Source organism: Halyomorpha halys, unplaced genomic scaffold (assembly GCF_000696795.3).
Source record: "Halyomorpha halys isolate HHAL.00 unplaced genomic scaffold, Hhal_1.1 Scaffold1709.1, whole genome shotgun sequence".
Classification (NCBI taxonomy): Eukaryota; Metazoa; Arthropoda; class Insecta; order Hemiptera; family Pentatomidae; genus Halyomorpha; species Halyomorpha halys.
Genome location: NW_027112221.1, coordinates 4,433 through 18,952, shown reverse-complemented (window position 1 = coordinate 18,952; position 14,520 = coordinate 4,433). Strand labels below are relative to the sequence as shown.

The 14,520-nt window shown below is 31.8% G+C and overlaps 1 protein-coding gene and 1 long non-coding RNA gene across 4 annotated transcripts in view; one reads left to right on the top strand and one right to left on the bottom strand.

The window, feature by feature from the left end:
* The window catches only part of LOC106690416 (Tyrosine decarboxylase 2), a 78,475-nt gene extending 73,581 nt beyond the window's left edge, over nucleotides 1-4,894 (bottom strand). Inside the window, exon 1 of the mRNA XM_014435855.3 lies at nucleotides 4,779-4,894. The gene's annotated coding sequence lies outside the window, so the exon portion shown is untranslated. The remainder of the gene's footprint in view (nucleotides 1-4,778) is intronic.
* Nucleotides 1-4,907, top strand: part of LOC106690419 (uncharacterized) — a 105,610-nt gene extending 100,703 nt beyond the window's left edge. For all 3 annotated transcript variants that reach the window (XR_001344600.2, XR_010844167.1, XR_010844166.1), the window contains one exon: nucleotides 4,798-4,907. This is a non-coding gene — a long non-coding RNA (uncharacterized lncRNA). The remainder of the gene's footprint in view (nucleotides 1-4,797) is intronic.
* The last annotated feature ends 9,613 nt before the right edge of the window (nucleotides 4,908-14,520 follow it).

The window sequence follows — 14,520 nt, the reverse complement described above, 5'->3', positions numbered from 1 at the left end:
AGAGATCCCAGCGCATCCCTCTCGCCGCATCACTGGTAATGAGCCAGTGGAGGCTGAGCAAGTGCGCTAAAGCCGCAAACACTCAATATTTTAAGTTCTGGCAGACTTATGTATGTCTTACGGTTCCTGAGGTATATTTTTTTCAAGAATCAAACATTTTATCGGAACAACTAAAAATTAACATTTTGTCAAATATCATAAAACCTATAAACTAATTTATAGTACATTAGACTAGCTTTAATTTGAGTGCTAATAGACATCTAGACGTCAAATGGTTTTTGAGACTTTGACTTCTCAAAATAAATTGACCATCTACTAATTTTCAGTGCATTTTTTATGAAATGTTTAAATTTAAAAAGCTTGGGAAATATTGAAGGTAAATTGCTCTATTAGGGCTAATGTTTTTATTATATCTATAGGGCTAAATTTACTCTACATTAAATAATGTTCTTTTAGATTTTCTATTCCTTGTAGGTTTTAAGATACAGAGCTCCGAATGAAAAATTAATGTTTTTAAGGTTTGAAACAGCCGTCATATTTTATCCCCTCTACCTAAAATTGGCGGACTCATCGGTTTTGACTATTAATTATACATAGTTTTCATTAAAGTAAACAAAAATTGGGATGAGATAACTGCCTTTTTTTGACTCGGACTCTTGTACTATAAGAATAGGGTTGTGACCTTTATGATAATCCCTTCGTGCCAGAAAGCAGGTAAACAAACCTGCTAATGAGCATGATTATAGCAGTTTTAATGAGAGAATTTACATATAGTTGATTACCCTGGTGTTGATGCACTCACTCATGATATAACTATTGTAGGTAAATTACTCTACTATGGCTAATATTTTAGTAAATTTATTCTACATTAAATGATGTTCCTTTAGGTTTTCTAGTGTTGTTAATAAGTGTAAAGATATAGAGCTCCGAATGAACAATTAATTTTTTTTGTTAACGTTTTGAAACATTCCCGCTACCAACAATTACGTTCGGGGACAACCAAAAATGATTTTGTTTTGAAGTTGCAAAATATAAATTTTTGAATTCTAATAATTAAAAAAAAACAGGTGTTTTTTTTTTTTTACTTTTACAAAACGGTGCATTTTATCTAGACCCTATAAAGGGTACAATAAATGCCATTAAAAAGTATATATTAAAGTACTCACCCCCTCGGAATTTATTCCAATCTAGAAAAATCTAAACTTTTCATTGCTCATTTTTTTTTTTTTTTATTCCAAGCTTAATATCCTTAAAACTACCATAAGAATAAAAACTCCATTGCACTTTATAGTCCTAAAAAAAAAAAAAAACCATTTAATTCACCCCAATTTCATTACTTTTAAGAAAATTATATACAGTTACAAGTTAAAATTTATGAGTCGGCCAGCAATAGGTAGTTGGAATTAAAAATGGCTATAAATATGCTGTTTCAAAACATTAAAAGGAATTCATATTTCATTCCGATCTCCATATCTTTAAAACTACATACCAAACTAACAGTCTTAATAGACATCTCAACGTCTAGTAGTTCCTTAGACATAATATTTTATTTGCTAACAATATTTTCAGAACAACTAGAAAACAAGACTTAGTTAATTTATTTTGGGAAATCTCTCTATATCTAAAAGAGAGCTGTCGAATCTTTGTCCTCGATATGCTTAGTTATTACTGGAGCAATTTGCCTGGGGCTTTTTGCTATATGTTCCATTTCGCCGTGGGAAGGTTTAAAGATGATGAAATCATGACATTTTTGAGTAGAAAAAAGTTTATGAACAGAATTAAGCGTGTAAGGCTCGGAGTAAAGTAGTTCGGTTAATTTTTTTCAGAAAAAAGAAAACCATATTCGTTTTCAGGGTTGTCCCAAAGTACTAAATACCATTTTTGGAAGAAATTAAAAATCATTCATTTTTCACTTCGATTCCATCCGTGCATTTCCCCCCCCCCCCCACCGTCGACCATTTTTCACATAATCGTTAATAACTCCACTCCCTTTTATCCGATTGTCACGTTAATAGAACCGTTGGAAAGCTGAATGTCTGCTCTTATAGCATAAATCGAAAGTTATATTTGATGTTTTTTTGAGGGTAAAATGTGAGTTTCAAATGAGGGAAAAAAATTCTCACGTTTTATTTTATATCTGCGGTAGTTATTTGTTTAATTAGATCCGTTTTGTGCCTTTTAGTGTAGTTTTTAGAGCCCTGAACAACTGCCAAGTTTGGTGTAGATCGGTAGAGTAGTATTGAAGTTATTTCCATTTTTTAGATTTTTAAAAAGAAGACTAAGAAAATTTCAGACTAAAACATTTTATTTTTCGAGTTTTCCGAAAATTCGTATATTTAAGTTGTAAATATAAATGAAAGAAGGGAAAGTGTTTTGTAAAAAAGTTTTAAATCTAGGGATATTATTTTTTAAAAAAAAAGTTATATGCGACAACGGCAATTAGCCTGCAATTTTCGTTTTTTTTTTTTAAAGCAATGACATCAGTATTGAAGGTTGTATTCTTGAGAATGGCCTGAGGGCCGAAACGTTGGAGAATTTTAAAGAATACAAGTTGAGAGAAAAAAAGGGATCAAAATTGTGTGAATTGATAATAAACTAAACCTCTCTCAAACAATCATATATAAAAAGAAATTAATCTAAGATATATTATGTTCATGAAAAATTATAATAACATAATGAGGCTCAGTGTAAAGTAGGTCAGAAAATGTTTTTTTAGAAATGAGCATTTCATATTCGTCTTTAGCTTCGTATCAGAGTACTAAATATCATTTTTTATAGAAATTAAAAATTAGGAATTTTACACCTCGATTTATTTGGAGATTTTTTTCTTCCTGTGACTATTTTTCAATTGTAATCATTTAATCTATATACATCCTCAAATATAGCAACAGCCAAGCAATGCTGTGTCAGCTAAATATCATATAAAATACTACTCCTACGAAGATAAACGCCATTAACTATATCAAACTAGATTTAATTTGAGTGCTAATAAACTTATGAACGTTGAATGATTTTTCAGATATAGATTTCTTAAAATAAATTCACTAACAGAGTTTTTACGAAATGTTTTGTTTTAAAAAGCTATATCTCGGGAACTATTGAAATTACATAGCTCTATTAGAGCTCATATTTTAGCACATTTATTCTACTTTAAACGATGTTCTCTTAGGTTTTCTAATTTTGTCGGTACTTTTAATGATATTGAGCTCCGAATAAAGACATATTTTTTGAAAAATATTTTGGAACAGCCTCCATTTTCCATTCCCCCCTTTAATCAATTATTTTTATGAATCCAACTTGAAAAATGTTTTCAATATGTCGCATCTTTTTCTAGTTGGGTTCATATTTAAATTATTAATTATCCATCAAAATCATTGAAGAAGGTTATTTTAGAACAACACACAATCGCAAAAAAATTAAAGTATATAAAAATAAAATATTTTTATTAATTGTATTTTCAAACAATTTTATTTCATGCAAATGTATATTTAGTGACGTTTCGGCCTTTTATTTTTATAATTTTGGCCATTTTTAAACTTATACTCACTTCTTCACCCCCGTTGTCTAAATAAAATTCCTATTTTATAAATACGGCTCTATGGAATTATTTATTTCTTTAAACATTTTGATTACAATTAAATATTGTATTTTTATTTAGTTATACTTTAAATAATATTATTTTATTATCTTTATATATTTGAAATTTACACCTAATTGTCTTTCTAGAATTATGGAAATGGAAATTATTCAATTTTTTTTTTCAAAAAGTTTTTAAAAAAATATTTTTTTTAATTGTGAATCATATAGAATAGTATATAAAATTAATGGTTTAAATTTGTCCTTGAATTATTACAATTGAGAATACTTTGAGTTAGATTATAATTTATAATGACAATAAAATGAATGTTTTTATTTTTTTTAAATATCGAAATGATTTAGAAGCTAAATTCCTCTAAAAGTTCTTATAACAATTTATCGTTACATGGTCCTTGAAAAATATATTCATATTTAATAAATAATTTATAAACATTATTTAGAAGTAGCTTTATATGAATGGTAAGTTTAACCCATTTATTGTATGGCAAGTTTAAATCACAGTAAGACATTATCCCTTTGTTGTAAGAAACTGTTTTAAGCTAAAGAATTAAATAATAATTGATTATATTAAAAAAATAACATGTTCCTTATTTGGGTCAGGTACCTTATTTATTGTGTTAGAGTAGCTTTGTTTTTCTTATAAATTTATTTTTTATTCACTATTATATGTGACAGTGTGTCATTAATTATAAGAAACATAAGTTATTAGTGAGGAAGGTTTCCCGCCCATATTTGCACTGCTTCATCATTGTTAAATGAAAACAAGATATAAATGTTGTAAAGTATGATATGATAGTAATATTAATATAATAATATTATTATAATAGTAATATTAATATCACATAAAAAATGATTAAATGAATATAAATGTATAGAATTATTATTAATAACATTCACAGTGATGAAATAGCATAATAAATATATGTTTATTAGCATAATAAGTAAATTTTTAACTCTGTTATTTATAAATTAACATTTTATGAATAATTTTATTTATTTTCATTTTTTATTGTCTTAATTTACTGCGCTTAAATTTTTCTTTTTACTTCAAATGTAAAGTTCGAACTAAAGGATATATTTAAAAAAATGGTGTCAATTTAAGTCATATATGCTTATATTTAAGACAATAGATAGACTTAGGATGTTATGATAGTGATGGCACATTGAACATAAAGACTAACCTGACGTTGCTCTGTTTAGACTGAAGAGCGGACTGACGTGTTAGACGAAGACGGCCGCCGCAGACTGGACTGGAAGATCTCTCTACTCGCCTTCAGTCAGTACGCGCCTGCCCGCTATAGCTGGCACAAGTGAGTGGCTCTTCTTTCTTTATATATTCTTATATCCTCAGCACTAAGTCATTATTACATCATTTTATTACACTTGTATTACTCATTTTAATATATAAAATTATATTGTCCTAATAATGAGTTGAATTTCTGTTGAGCACTTAATACACTTTAATTGCCCCTTTAATAGTTTTTTTGTGGATTATATTTGCATTTTTTATGAAATGTTGCTTTTTAAGAAGCTATATCTTGAAAACTATTGAAACTATATTATAATGAGGTGTAGATAGTTGACCGTAGATTAATTATTGGAGAAGTTTGTTGGATGGTGCGGTCAGCAAAGAACAACATAAATAAACAAAACCATATTTATTTATTTTATGCCGACGTTTCGACCTGAGTTTCATTCGGAGCTCTATATCTTTAACAACTACCAATAACAATAGAAAATCAAAAGAACATTATTTAAAGAAGAGTAAATTTTCTGAAATATTAGCCTTAAAAGAGCTATTTACGTCCAATAGTCCTTGCGATATAGCCTTTTAAAAAGCAATATTTCTTTAAAATCTACTGAAAGATCAGTAGTTAGTGAATTTATTTTGAAAAATCTATATGTCAAAAACCATTTGACGTACAGATGCCTGCCAGCACTCAAATTAAAGCTAGTTAAATTTACTATAAAATAGTTGATAATATTTATCCTTGTAGGACTAGTAGTTTTTAGGATATTTGACAAAATAAACTCAGAAAATGTTAATTTTTAGTTGTTCGTATAAAATGTTAGATTTTTGCAAAAAATATATCCCTAGATCCATAAGATATTTTTTCCAACACTCAAAATAAAGGACATTTAACTTACTATAAAGTAATTTATGACACTTATCTTCGTAGAGGTAGTAGTTTTTATGATATTCACGTATGAATATAAATTTGGCAAATCAAAATCTGTCCGAATAGCTATAAATCAATTTATATTAGCAAATTTAATGAAAACTATTACTCCTACGAAGATAAACATTATAAACTACTTTATAGCTCATTAAACTAGCTTTAATTCGAGTGCTAATAAACATCTGTACGTTAAATGGTTTTTGAGATATAGATTTTTCAAAATAAATTCACTAACTACCGATCTTTCGGTACGTCCCATACAACATTTTTATGAAATGTTGCTTTTTAATAAGCTATATCTCGAGAACTATTTAAATAACTCTATTAGGGCTCATATTTTAGTAAATTTGCTCATTTTTAAATGAAGTTCTCTTAGGTTTTCTTGTGTTGTTCTTACATTTTAAGATATAGAGCTCTGAATGAAAAATTTTAGTTTTTTTATCGCTTTGAAACAGCCGCTATTTTTTATTCCCCCTACCTATACTTGGCTGACTCATCAATTTTGACTAGTAATTATATATAGTTTTCATCAAAGTAATAAAAAATTGGGGTAAAATAACTGCCTTTTTTCTCCTCTTGGCCTCTTGTACTAAGAACTCAGTTTTAGGCCTACCTTCTACGCCATAACCCCTGATGAAGACCTGAAACTCAGGTCGAAACGTCGGCATAAAATAAATAAATAATGTTTTGTTTATTTATGTTGTCTTTGATGACCGCCCCCCTCTCCCCCCGACAGTGTTCTCCAATCATGAAACTATATCATATTTTAGCAAGTTAATTCTTGTTTAAATGATGTTCCCTTAGGTTTTCTAGTGCTATTAATAGGTTCGAACACATAGTGCTCCTAAAGAATAATTAATTTTTTTTTTTTTTAACGCCTTGAAATATTCGGACAACCAAAAATGTTATTCGGCCAAGATTCCCATTGGATTCCTATACTGCCTAAGCAATGGTCGGTGGTCAAACTTTTCATTTTGTGGGACCGTCACTCAATGAAAAATGTCGAACCGGCGCCGCATACTGATCTCAGATAGGTAACGCTGATGGTAAGATTGAATGATGGTTGAAGATACAAAATATTATTTTTTTGAGTTCTTATAATTGAAAAACAAGTACAAATGTGTGTTATTAGGTTTCTAGTGCTGTTGATTTATGAGATATGGAGCAAAATTAAATTGAAAAATTAAAGTTTTTTAGCGCTTTGAAGCAGCCGCCATTTTGTATTCTCCCTACCTATACTTGGCAGACTCATCGATTTATACTAGTAATTATACATAGTTTTTATTAAAGTAATAAAATATTGGGGGTGAAATAACTGCCTTTTTTTTCTTTCCAGCTCTTGTACTATAATTAGTACAAGATCCCAAGAGGAAAAAAAAGTTAGTTATTTTACCGAAATTTGGAATTACTTTAGTTATAACTATGTATAATTACTAGTCAAAACTGACGAGTGTGCCAAGTATAGGTAGGGGAAATAAAAAATGCCGGCTTTTTCAAAACGTTAAAACTAATTAATGTTTTATTCGGAGCTCTATATCTTCAAAACAACCAACAACAATAGAAAATCTAAGAGAACATCATTTAAAGTAGAGCAAATTATCTAAACTGTATGCCTTAATAGAGCTATTTATGTTCAATAGTTCTCGCGATGTAGCTTTTTAAAAAGCAATATTTTATAAAAATGTTGTACCGAACGAACGAGAGGGCCTTTAAACTATTACCACTTCACATTTAACAATCGTAACGTGTTCCAAAATCAAACTGTCACCTTCACAAAACCGAAACCCACTCGTCTGAACATACGTGTTCCGAAATCAAACTGTCGCAAAAACAAAAAACAAAAAAGCCGTCAATTTGTATTCTACCTACCTATACTTGGCAGACTCATCAATTTAGACTAGTAATTATACATAGTTTTTATTAAATTAATCAAATATTGGGGAATAAATAACTGCCTTTTTTCCCTCCCCGGCTTTTGTACTATAATGAAGGGATAAACTTTTCGCCTTTTATGAAGTTCTTCAAATCAGCTCTTTGACTGTTTGTAATTTGTGAAAACTAGTTAGTACTTAATATTTCTTCAGGAGGTAGGAAGTTAAAGTTTATTATTAAATAAGTTAATATTTTAATTATCTTTATTGGCTTTTTATTAAATCATAGACGTGATTAATCTTTATTGATTTTAGTATTTAGGTAGTTTCAATTTAGGTAATTTAAATTTAGTTTAGTTTGTCTCAGGCGGATATTAAATCTTCTTTATTCTGAATAAGAATTCATAATTTATTTTTTAAATACACATAAAGATAGAAGCTAATACGTGAAAGTTAGAAAGATTATAGTTTTCAGCTTAGTATTGTCTTATTTCATATTAAATGTCCATTTTTATTATTACAAAAATTCAAAGTGGGATTATTGGACTCCAGTTGTTCACTCCGTTAACATTTACAGATTATAATGAACCGTTATTTATCCTCTTTTTTAAAAATATTTACTATCATTTCAATTGATTGCACATTGTTTCGTATTCCATCAAGTATGACTATGCAAACACACAATCTTCGTGTAATTGTTTTTATGAGTCTAAACTTGGACACACGGCAGCCCAAGCTGCAAGAATCATTACTATGGCATTCAGGAAAGAGTATTGTTATGAACGATGGTTCGAAAAATGTTTCGCTAGTGACTCAGATTCGGATAACCAACCCAGAGGAAGAACTCCACCAACAATTGACGACGGTTAATATAATAACTGTAGAAGAAAACCCTTAGCAAACAGTTAAAGAGCTTGCAGCACAACTTAATACAAGTGTATAGACGACAGTTTATCGACACTTAAAGGTCATTGGTAAAGTAAAGAAAAGTTCAGTGGTCATCTGTCAGTGAAACGTCCAACCAGAAACTTGAATCTACTACAGGGAGATGTATTAACCCGTCTTCGGATAGGCCATACTCGACTCACCCACTCACCGATGTTTCGCTACTACTGAAACCGTTAGGCACATTCTCACTGAATGTATTGCTCACGAATCACACCGACTCTCTTCAGATTTACAGATGATGAGAGAATACCCCAATATCAAGACTTTTTCACTTTTTTAAAAAAACTGATCTATGGTCACACATTGTCTAACTCTAATTCCAGAATGTATACTTGGATGCATAATTTAATATAGTAATTTACTCACTACCTCAATTCTAATTGTTTATATACTTTATAAAACAAGGGATTAACCTGGAATCCTCACACCAGACTGAAAAGACAGGAAACTGCACGTCGATTTCGACTATTACAGCACTTACTAGACAAACGGTCTAAACTTCCAACACATTGCAAAAGACTGATCTACATTACTGTAATAAGGCCAATCTGGACATATAGAGTTGAGCTTTGGGGCTCCACTAAACCTTCGAATTCCTCTCGTATTCAATCCTTACAATCCGAAATCCTTCGTAAAATCCTCAATGCTCCTTACTTTATCACAAATAAAATCATACATAAAGAAAGACCTTAATGTTCCCTATGTAACCAATCTAGCCCGAACCAGATATCACTGCTTCCATTATAAACTCTCTAACCACTCAAACCCCCTAGTTTCTAATCTTGCATCCTCTTCCATTCCTGACAATCCTCCGAAGCGCCTGAAAAGAAGATGGCCACGAGACCTGGTAATGTAAAATGTCATTAGAATGCTACCAATGGGTAGTTTCTCTACACGCCTGTATCACTCCATAACATACATCAAATTAACTAAATGTATTATAATGTACAGTTTTAAATTCCAATAAAGAAGTTAAAATTCTTCGATAAAGTTGTTTTGTAAAATTTTAGCTCAAAATACTGAAAAGTATTGTATTAAGTAAGTTAAATCTGTTTTTTATTTTTTTTTTGACATACATACGGGGTTATCTGTTGTGTACTACCCTCTTGTACTGTAGGGGGTCAAGATTTCATTTCGTAGGACCACTACAAAAACAAACGGAGGCCATCTCCGAACCGGCAGTTCCTGACGCTGCAGTGCCGAGGTTGCAAAGGCCTCAACTTCCTCAGCTACAGACGACCCTAATTTGTCCGTCTGTAGCTTTGTAAACATTTTTTGAGCGAATTGCGCAACCTATTAAAAAATGAGCTGAAAACTGGAATTCAAAATTATTCACGATACCAATACTTCCCCATACTATATATTTCATATATAGGTAAATGAAAATAAAAATGAGTGATAAGTGAACAACAAGACAATTAAAACATCTATACACTCAATTGAGATCATTCCTGCAGCACTGCTCATTAAGGGTTCGAGTCGAATTCGAAGTGGTGTCCCACAGACCTGTGTATATGTACCTCAGGGTTCTTTGCTATCTACAATACTTTTCTCTGTATATACAACTGAAACTGTTGGAACCAAGTATGACAGGGCTACTGTAGCGGCAAATGGGGACGATATAGCCATCTACATTAGTTCAATGAATGGAGAGACAGGCATAGAAGGCTTGTACGGTAATAATCAAGAAATCGGAAGGTATGAATATTACAGTTAATCCTAAGAAGACAGTCTGCATTATTTTCTCCATCCAGAAGAACAAGCGTCCTCTCCCTAATGATTATAGAGTAGCAGGGTACGAGAGAGAACAGACCAGGAGGCAGCATAGTGTATCTGGGTGTCACCCTTGACAGAGACCTGACACTAGCTCGCCACTGCCGTAAGATCATGCAGGTTAGGATCAAGTCTTTCTCGTGTGCTGAGGCAATACAACCCTGCTCTATGTAGCACCTATCCTGACCAACGTAGCACTTTCAACGGCAAAGAGGCTGCACAATTTTCAGAGCGGTGTACTCAGGCGTATAGTGAGACGTACTTCACTTCAAAGAGCGAAAACGGACAACGTCCATACGACGTTTGAACTACCGACTACCGCCTCCCGTACTGTACGAACCCATTATTCAGTACACTGACACCGACAGGACGGCCACAAAGATGGCAGACACACACAGACAGACTCAGACTCGACTGAGTACAAGTAACTAAATTATTTGAATCAACAAACCTGGTGAATATACTGACACAAAATACAGACTTCCTCTTTCTAAATGATGAAATGAGATCCAATGTCCTCGGCCCCCCTCTACAAATGCATTACCAAAACAGAAAAAGAGGCTACCCTCAACCCGTTTTTATCATGACATCAACCCCACGCAGAGCTTTTCCGAATTCCAGGTGTATTCCATTCCTCATTTCCCTCTTAAAATGCATATGAAATGTAGTACAAGAGATTTCACCCATCATTAGCGTTACCTACACCTATTTATCAAATCCTATGGACTTATAGGGATTAAGGAAAAAAACACATAAAGGAGACTTATTAACGTTTTAGTATCTACATCCAAATTAATTAACTCTTGCCACTTATAGATGTTTTTGTCTAATCGGTTGTTCGAAATAGGTCGAGTCGATTGTAGGGCCGTGGGGGGTGGGAGGACGAGGGATTAGTGGACGAACTCAAGCAATCTTCAAGGCCTTAGTGGCGTTGCACAGGGCATTTAATTCCAAGACCTTTATCTCAACTTGTCCTTTACCAGCAAAGTGGGTACCTAGTAGTTCAGTGCAGGTCCGAGCACTATTTGCAATGAACTATCAAATTGTTCGATTATCGTCAGTAATTAAACAGTTCAATATCAATTTTTAAAAGACTAACAAAAAAAACAAAACATTTTGATCAGCAGTAAACATATATTTTCAAGTATACAATGCCTAAAGGTATTTGTATTAATTTATTTAATAAACATCTTCGATATGTAAATTAAATTTATAATTAAATCTGTATCGGTACAGCCTATGAAGGGGCAGGAGTCCAATATTTTGTAAGGAAGTACTGTTACTAGACCAACGGCTGTGCAAGGAGGTGATTTGGTCAGAATCACGCTAGACAGCCAGATTTTTACCCAATCAAGGTTACCCACTTTATGAAGCTGGGTGAACCCCGGAGGGCTCCCGACCCCACAGGGGTGACTCGACGCCTACAGGTAACAGATTATTTGCCAGAGCCGGATTCGAACCCGGTTCCATGTAGTTATTAGTCCATTGCCTTACATTTACAAAATATATTTAAGATATAAAGTTACTGGCAAAATAGAAAAAAAAAATTAATTTTTTTGGTTTGTGATATTTTACCACAGTATGTGATCAAATTATAACTTATGGAACTCATTAGTTGAAAAATTAAATGTTTTTTATTTTTTTCTTCACTTGGATGCACCATTCATTAATTATAAAGGAGAATAAAAATACCTAATTCGTTTCTTTATTTAATTAATTAGTTTCATTTGGAAGAGTTTTTGGACCGCCAGAACTGAGTTTCTGTGTTAAATATGAGAAAAATTATTGTTTAAAATTATTTCCAGATGCATGTTTTAAGTCTGTTCCATGTCTTCAAAGAAAAAATTAAAATAGTAATTAAACCATTTAATGACCAACGTTTCGCCCAACTTTACCGGGCTTCATTTTCTTTAATTTTCTAATATTATATTACTTTCATATTATTTTATATCTTTTTCTTTCAAATCTAACGTATTTTTTAATCGCCAATCCTCCTACTCCTCTATCTTGTTCGTCTTTTCGTCCTTTAGGGTCATGTTCTTTATTCTCCCTTTTTTCTTGACTTTTATTCTGTTTCCCTGTTTAAGTAAGGCGCCCCCTCACTTCTGAACAGACATTCATGATGCCATCTAGTGGCAAAGATATGCAGTAGGAAGTCTGGGCAGCCATCTTGGTTCCCACAACAAAGGGGTTAGTACCAGTAAAGAAGCCATCGTGACCTGTACCGGAGAAGAAGAGGACAGAACTCTTCAATAAGGTCTCTTCTCATAATGATGAGAGAGGCGGCGGCGGCAGGAGGATGAGAAGAGAGAACCCTCCTTCCATAATCACATTCACATCAGAACCAACCATCAAGCTCCATATAATCAACCAAGTAAACTGTAATACCTTCATCAATTAATGTAATAAAACCAAATTTACAACTAACCAACTAACATATATTGTAACTATTTTGCTCAAACCTTACAACAAATTGTGTCAGAAAACTTTAATGAGAATAGAGGTTATTTCATTTTAAAACCATCATATCAAGTTATTTATATACAGTCCACTTATTACCAGCAAACTATCAGTAATACCTTAATTTAAACCAGCTTACCAATATAATAATTAATTTGGGTAATATCCCCCAATTTTTACTCCAAGAAATATTGCCTTTATTTCCCTTTAAATTTCGTTTATATTAGCTGTATAAGAATGATTACCGGAGATATTATTTATTTTTTGGGATGCGTTCAGAAAATAACACAATTAAGTTTTTTTTTTAAATTTATTTATTAGAGCCAACGTTTCTACCAGAATTTCTAGCCTTTGTCAGGGCTAAGAACAAAAAACAAGATAGCAAGCAATGAATAAAGGATATATAGAATGATTATAGTAAATAATTGCACAGAATGAAAATAGATAAAAATAAAGTAATGAAAGAAGGAAAAATCTTTACATTTCCTTTGTTGACTTTAAAAAGACCTACGATTCTGTGGATAGGGAAATCCTGAAGGAGTATGGAGTAGACCAGAAAACCATAAATCTGATAAAACTGACTCTGACAGATATAAAATCTAAAGTGAAATTTCAGGGTCTTAAAAGCAAACCTTTTCAGATAAAAACAAGGCTAAGACAAACACGGCTCGTCTCCAATACTTTTTAACTTAATCCTGGATAAAATCATGAAGAAATTCTGGGAAAAAAATAGCTCAGGAGCCATAGTAGGGAACACAAGCAATCGTACAAAAGTGAGTTGTTTAGTATTTGCCGATGATCTCGCACTGTTTACAGAATCAGTGAAAGTGGCTATTAGTTAAATAAATACCCTACAAATAATAGCAGAAAAAGCAGCCCTACAAATATCATATGAAAAAAACAGAGCTCATGACTACTGAAGTGAATTTCAAGAAAAAAAGAGTAAACACTGAATATGGGAGAATAAAAGTGACCAGAAAATTTAAGTACTTGGAGGAAATAATTTGTCACAACGGTTCTGAGAAAGAGAGCATCCGAGAGAAAACCACCAAATTAGAAAATTTAAGCTTTCAAACAGCTAAAATTTACAATAAGAAGAACCTCTCCTCCAGTGCCAAGTTAAGGCATTACAAGGTTGTGATGTACGGGGTGAAGACCGCATGCCTACCCAACTTGCAAAAGCTGCTAAAAATAGAAAGGAGGATCTTAAGAAAAATCTATGGCCCAGGAAAACACAAGAAGGTTACAGGCTGAGATCTAAAGAAGAGATCTACAGAAAAATCAAAGACCTGGAAACCGAGATGAGATTCAGAAGGCTGATGTTCTATGGGCATATGAAGAGGTTGAAGGAGGAAAAATTGAATAAGAAGTGGAAAATAAAAGGTATACTCTTAAATATATTCTTAAATATGTAAGTAAAATAACATAATTAATAAAATAAGAATATAAAGTTATATAATGAAAAAAAAACAACGAAGTATGAATATTTTCAAATAATTACATTACTTTATATTTCCATAACTTTAATTTTTAAATTAGAGAGAAATACTTTATTTATCTATGCTGCCTAAATACATTAGGTTGCTATCTCACACAGCATACTTATCAATCCGTAATCGGACATATATAAATTACACATACATGGTATAATCAGAAAAAAAGAGATACAATAATAAGATATAATAAACAAT